At 38.4% G+C, this 6,861-nt stretch overlaps 1 long non-coding RNA gene across 2 annotated transcripts; it reads right to left on the bottom strand.

The window, feature by feature from the left end:
- Window positions 1-1,885: 1,885 nt before the first annotated feature.
- On the bottom strand, window positions 1,886-6,526 carry LOC108023340 (uncharacterized). 2 transcript variants are annotated; one of them, XR_006367970.2, is made up of 3 exons: window positions 6,474-6,526; window positions 5,915-6,251; window positions 1,886-5,813 (listed from the first exon to the last, which is right to left on the bottom strand). It is a non-coding gene; the product is annotated as an uncharacterized LOC108023340 (long non-coding RNA). The 2 variants fall into 2 exon arrangements; XR_001768079.3 differs by lacking the exon at window positions 6,474-6,526 and adding an exon at window positions 6,309-6,444.
- Between the last annotated feature and the right edge of the window lie 335 nt (window positions 6,527-6,861).

The following is a 6,861-nucleotide window of genomic DNA, read 5'->3' as shown; positions in this document are numbered from 1 at the left end:
TTATACATATGAAGGATTGTACTCATGTACATTGAACATACGAACGTAAAAAAATTAATCAAATTAAATAATAAATGTACAATGTAGTTGTGCCAAAGTAAATTAATTGTACATTCGTAATAAATACATGTATATTTAATATTAAATATTCACTTTGCTTTATATCTTTAAGATTCGCAAAAAATGGATAGACACACGAAGGACTGCGTAAAGGATAAAACGACAAGAAGTAATGTTATAAAGTAAAGTAAAAAGCGGGGGTAACAAACCACGGCATCTAAATTAATCTTGAAATAAAAATAAAAATTATAAAATTGAAATCCAGTTTTATGTATTCCTTGGAAAAGCTTCCAGATAGGAAGAGTGCACCAAGAATGTGTTTAGTTTGATACTTTCAGGTGCATTCCAGATATATGCTTCCGGAAGCATGCAACGAGTGCATTCGTTTTTGTCCCTCACCCGTTTAAAAAGAATGGACAGGCTTCCGGAATACGTTTTTAATTCTATTTCATAATGAAAGAACTCATCCTGAAATGTTGTCACTTACGACTGGGTAGCCTTGTAGATATCAACGGTGGGAGAGTGCAGGCTACCAGCAGCATTGCAATGACATTTATTTGTTAAAAATGATAAAAAAAAGGGAAGTTGCTGGTCACAGTTCGTAGTCTAATAACACTCCCTAATTCGTGCGAAATGAAATGTCGTTTTGGAATTTTAAATGAATGCATCAAAAAGGCGTTCGAGTTCAAACAAAAATAAGAGACAATTAATAATAAACTAATATGTTGATTGTTGTTATTAACGTCAAATTTTAATCGGTCTGAAAGAGAAAGAAATCATTGTAGCTTAAATTCCTAAGCAAGTCACAGCAGAATACTACCACATATGAAACTCCCGAAATTCAACGGCAACTACGCAGCGTTCTAAATGTTATAGATATGTTTAACAGTTCAACAGCAGTAAAGGCTTACGCGATTACCGAAAAAAATTTCGCAAATGCCAATAAGGCCTTGGTTACGGTTTACGATAATCAGTACATAATATATTTTTAAAGCAAATCTCGCTTGTTTAAATTACATGCAATAATGCATGCGCCATCCGTCGTATTAAGTTATCTATTCTCTCACTCAGTAACGAAAAAATTCTCGCCAACGCAATAATAATTCACATCGTCATGTCTAGAGGAGATCCCAAAATGCTTTCACTTTCCTTTATGAAAAGATGGCTCAGAGACGCTTAGTAAACGTTAGTATTCAAAGTTGTCCTTCCTTCTCAAGTATCTCGGCAGAAGTTCGGTTCAAATTCGTAAAGAGTATAGGTCTTTGCACCAATTGTCTACGTAGGGTAGATGGAGTATGATCATGCCAATACTCTCGTTGTCGAGTTTGTACAAAACCCCATCATAATGTTCTACATCGGTATACATTGAACTCTCTAGCATCCCCTAGCAATTAATCGCCTCCGCCTTCGGACAATCAGATAACTCAGTGCCTTGCTTAGTCAGCCTTACCCCAAAGAATTGATTAGGTCTTACTCGCAAAGGTTCAAAGTCAGGCAGAAAACAAACGTTGTTAGATTTTGGGTCACAGGTCAATTTTATTATGAAGAGTTAAAAAAATAATTTCCAAATATCTCTGATAACGCCATGAGGTAAAAATGTGCTGGTATTGAATTCCTCATGTACAGCTATCTGTGCAATCCATTTGGTCTCGAATTAACTCCTTCAAAAGGTCTCATGGTAACGCCCAAAAGCAACTGCAATCGCTCCTTATTGTATTCCAAATAGTATCTTCCTAGCAGATCCTTACTTTTTCAATCGTAAACGCGTCGAACACTGCAATCGCTCCTTATTGTATTCCAAATAGTATCTTCCTAGCAGATCCTAACTTTTTCAATCGTAAAAGCGTCGAACATAGTTTTTTTTACCAAAGTTGTGCGCCGATGCACGTACTGTTTCCCATAAAAGCCACGGTTAACGTCGCAAATAATGGAATGACCGTGTCAAAGTCGGTCGATCCTCTAGAATAAGTAGAGTCGATATGTTTGGTCTAATCCGAGTGCCGTTGGGAGTGCATGGCGGCCCAGAACGTTTGTTGCAGAACTTCACATTATTTATGAATAGCGGCACTTAGAACTGCTGAAACGACTCATATCTAACTTATTTACTCTCATTACTATAAAATACTAGATTTAAATAATTCTATTTAACATAAAATACTAACTCTAAATACAAACGTAATATAGAAGTTCTGAAGGAAGGGAGTTGGTAGGAATTTAAAAAAAAAAAGAAAATTTTAACAAGAGACGGCTTGCGATGTTTTTTATTAACTCCAGTCGGTTTGTGAAGTTTATTCACTCGAGCTCCCTGAGCGATTGATTCGTCTTAAGGTATGTAACAGCTACTAGGAAGACTTTTCAAACAAATGAAGTATATATATTTCTGATCAAGATCACTAGCCGAGTATTTCTAGACCTGAACCTCTGACCATTTGAAGGTTTTTATCTCGAAAATTATAAAAGCTGCATTACTGGAATAAGCCATGCACATTCTATATATACATAGATAAATAGATTCTATAGAGCAAGTTTGTTTCACAAGGGTGACACGCCGTCTGTAACGCTCACAACCCTTTAAAATTGTAACGCACACTGTCATACGAGAAAGACAATTTTAACTGAAATATACTGGTCTCGTCAATACACAATCGACCGAGAAGAAAAGCTATGACGCCAGAGGCTGAGAATGAGAAATATATTTATGTATGCGTTCGTGTTAGTCCAAAGTCGGAAAAAATGGGCCAAAAGGATGTGGGCAAAAAGATGTGGAAAACATATTATTTTGAGGGGACTGATCCACAGACTTAAAGCTAGAGTCTCTCAGTCAACCGGGAAGTCATTTAGTCATTAGTCAGCCAGCTTTTTGAATATTTTCTTAATTGTTAATTTTCTTCATTAAATCAAATAATTTTTTTAAACTACAGTAACACGATGGCTCCATGGTTTAAGGATGGGGTAGATTCCTGGTGACTCCTTAGCTTCAGGAGTCTTCGGCAGCACCCTTTTAGGAAACGCAGAATTTTCACGTTCCTCATTGCTTTTTGGGTAGTCTTCTCGGGGGGCTCCGAAGGCGCTACCAGATGATCTTAAATTACTGTGGACGGCAGTTTACGTAGGGGCAAACGCTCAACAGGAGAGTATGCTGTCGACTACTATATATATAGCCGCTAATAAAAACTTCTGTGTTGGTCCGATTGAAACATATATTTAAACAAAACTAAACAGAAAATATTTCAATTGCTTTTGGAGAAAGAGCAGTAAAGGTGTAAAAGAGAAAATTACAAAAATTTGAGTTGTAGGGGCCGGTGTGAGTAGATGTTTCTGGCAAGCTAGTTTTATTCTTATTGATTCATATCACTGTGGACGGCAGTCCACGTAGTGACGAAGCGCACCTGCAGGGTGTGCCAAGGCAACTACTATATATACACGAAGAAATGAAAATCTACTGTAATCGTCCGATTATTGCGAGTGGTGCATAAAATGAGGGACTTCAAAAAAAATCAATTGGCTTGGGAGAAAGTGCGAGGAAAGTGAAAAAGTAAAAATTTAGAAAATTTAATTATTTGGGGTCGGTGGGAACAAAAACACCTCGATCCGTTCAAAAGTAATTTTGGCAAGCACTACCCATTGGAGTGGCCGCTATGAGTCCCTTTTTATGTTAGCTTTAAGTTCAGTTCATTTTGATATCTCAATAAAGACAGAGCCATCGCTCTTGAATTTGAATTCCGGCTCAGCCGTTACACATTTATTATTATTGGTTGTTGTGCCTTAAGGGCCAATGATAACGGAGGTAGTTCCTCCCTACATAATTCCTAACTAAGAAGGGAAACCGCTAGGCTGACTTGTCCGGCACAACCTCTCCCGCTGCCGACACATTGACTGCTGCGCGGGACTGATTAATTCCCTACGTACTTCCCAGCCAAGAAGGAAGACCGCTAGGCTGACCTGCCCGGCACACCCCCTTCTGCTGCCGACACTTGGATTGCTGCCAGGGGACATTTAGTAATTTACATATACTAAATACCTTTTTTTCTAATTTCCTAAAAACGTCTACATAAATATTAAATTAAATTTTAAAATGTATAGCACTTCAGATTCCTCATCTTTTGACATCCGATACATTCTTGAACAAATACCCGTGACAAGATTATTAATCAACAAAAAAGGTTACCAGTTTAGCGCATCTTACACTGCCTTTGTGCATATCCAAACACTTTTTGAAGGTCCTGAAAATTAAAAATGATGTTGTACAGCTTAATAGGAGAAACTTCACTTTTAACTCATTTAAAAAAACTAGCCCAAAAAAAATAAATAGCTCAATTTTGTATACTTATAACTAGAGAACTTTTAAAGCTATAGGTTTCTGCAATCGTTAGAAAGGTATTTTGAAATACTTTGTTCGCTTTCCTAACAAGATTTGTCTTAATATTATCATTTAAAGATTATGACAAAAAGTTTTTTTTTCCGATATTTTTTAAACCTTATTCCTAATTTTCAAAAGCAGTTTTTACGATTTTCGGCTAAGCCTTAAAGTGTGTACCCATTGACAACACCTCAAGTTGTACATGCAACACATTATTGTATAAAGACACGTATTGACATTTTTTTTCTGCAAATGGTGCCACATGTACTAATTTACTAGTTTAGTGTTAAAATGATCTTTATTGTTGACTTGGGAGCGACTCGACGGTGCGCTCCCAAGCTTTCATTCTTAAATTCTGATTTCTTAATTCTGTTACATATTTGCATAAAGCTAAGATGGCCCGGCTGTGTCGGCAAAGACGTCGGCAGAGCCGCGATCAACGCTTATGTATAATAGTGTATATATATGAGAGAGAGTTACTATGTTCACTTGGCTGTCGGAGCGGTCGCACATATCAAATATGCTGACACTGCAGTTCACACGCATTCGATGGCGGACATATAACCGGGCCTTTTTGGTTTCTAAATTTGTGTTTTGTTATTGTGGTCAAATGCAAAAATGACAAATAAAGGGGCTGTACTTAAATCGATGCGTAACACTGAGTACAGTGTGCATTCGATATGTGAACATACTACTACATTATAAGCCTGCCTGAGCTTTAAACTTTTTTGCCTATCCATACGTTTTAGGGGGTATGTTTCACAAAAGAAACCTGGATACTATTTAATTTGTGAAGTAGATTAATTATATGTGTTGCAGTTGTAGTCGATAATGGGAGGGACCGATAGGGCGATAGTTGCATGAGCTGAATGAATCTGGCGGCCGATCTGGCCTTTGAGGACTAAGTCCGGTTTGCTCTGAGATTACCTTAAATGGCCATGTAGTATGGCGGGGGAGAAACAAAGATGGTCAGCAGATATTGGTATAGTCACCAAACCAGACAGATGCAGCTAGAAGTTCTAAGTTAAATTTTATGCTTAAAATTAAATAAAAGTGAGTGATAGTTAGCATAGAGTGCGGTATTTATTATTAATCTTTTATAAGGCAACCGGGGTCCCGACATAAAGGACCCGGGAGTCTTACTTGGGAGTTTCACTTTATTCTTGGGAGTTCTGCTACAATATTACATACTACTCACAATTTGGCTGCTAGCCATCGGTGCCGCGCACAGAAGACCAGCCGAGAACGCCCTTCGCTATTCGCGCCGACGACATCCAGCATTTCTCGTTGAGTCCGTTTCGGACTACAACATCCACCTCATCTCGTGATCTTCCAGTCGTCGCATCGCGGTGTTGCGAATTACCACCATTTTTTTTGGGCGGCAGTTATTTACCTGGAAGACCAATATGGACACTGACCCCCGACGAAAAATAATCAGGCCCTCCGTGCCGGCTAGCAGTGGCCGTAATATAAAATAAATTAAATCACATGTACCTTGATTATCCCTGTGTAATTGTGCATTTATCCGAATTTTGACCCGAGAGCCGTATTTGTCCTCGTCGTTTGCCAAGAATAAGAAAGGTCGCGAGTATTAGCTAAATGTTATAGTTTACAGTGCAGTTACGTACATTTTGGCCTGTACCTTCTTTTCTCCCAGGAGCTTCTCAGGATTAGGTGACCAAGCAAGTACGCCTTGCTTGTGTACCTTTTAAGGGTTGTGTTCCCATTACATGACTGGTAGAGGCGGTGCTCGTAGGCTATTCCTAGCAACAGATCCTCTGCTTTGACCGCGTAAATCTCGAAGACGGTGGCTAAGTTTTGGTCTTGAAGGCTGAGGAAAGATAGACCGGTTAGGAGGAACATGAATATACACTATTGTAAAACTCACAATGTGTGAGTAAATTGTCAGTGGGGGATGATGGAACCGCCACAGATTATGGGTGGTGCGCAACAGCATCTTAAAAGTACCCAAGGTTGGGAGGGAGCGCTTGGCTAAAACATGAATAGCTACGAAATAAAACCCACTTTTCTGTCAATGCTTGTAAATATTTACCTTTGTTTACGTTTTGTTCTTAGTGATGACCAATAGTTTCAGTGATGTGAGAGATCTGAATTGTTGATATTTTATGTTGCGAGCTGTGGCATTGCGTGTGTTGTCGAAATCACGAAACAGTGTTTATGCACATACGAATGGGCCGAAATCATGAAATTAAAGCATGATATTGCCATCGTATAAACGCAGTAAATATATAATAAAATAATAATAGTATAAAAATGAGAATATATATGAAAAACATATGACTCCGAGAAGTGTCGCCGAAGTGGAACATTTCTTTCCCGACAGGAGTGACTTCCGCGATCCGAATGCGATATCGCCGAAGTAACTTCTTCTAACTTCTTTTTTCATAAGGTCTTTGAGCGCTTGTAGACACGGTCCTTGG

This window comes from Drosophila biarmipes, chromosome 3L (assembly GCF_025231255.1).
Source record: "Drosophila biarmipes strain raj3 chromosome 3L, RU_DBia_V1.1, whole genome shotgun sequence".
Taxonomy (NCBI): domain Eukaryota; kingdom Metazoa; phylum Arthropoda; class Insecta; order Diptera; family Drosophilidae; genus Drosophila; species Drosophila biarmipes.
Note: the sequence above shows the minus strand (reverse complement) of the source record. Positions and strands in the feature narration are given on the sequence as shown.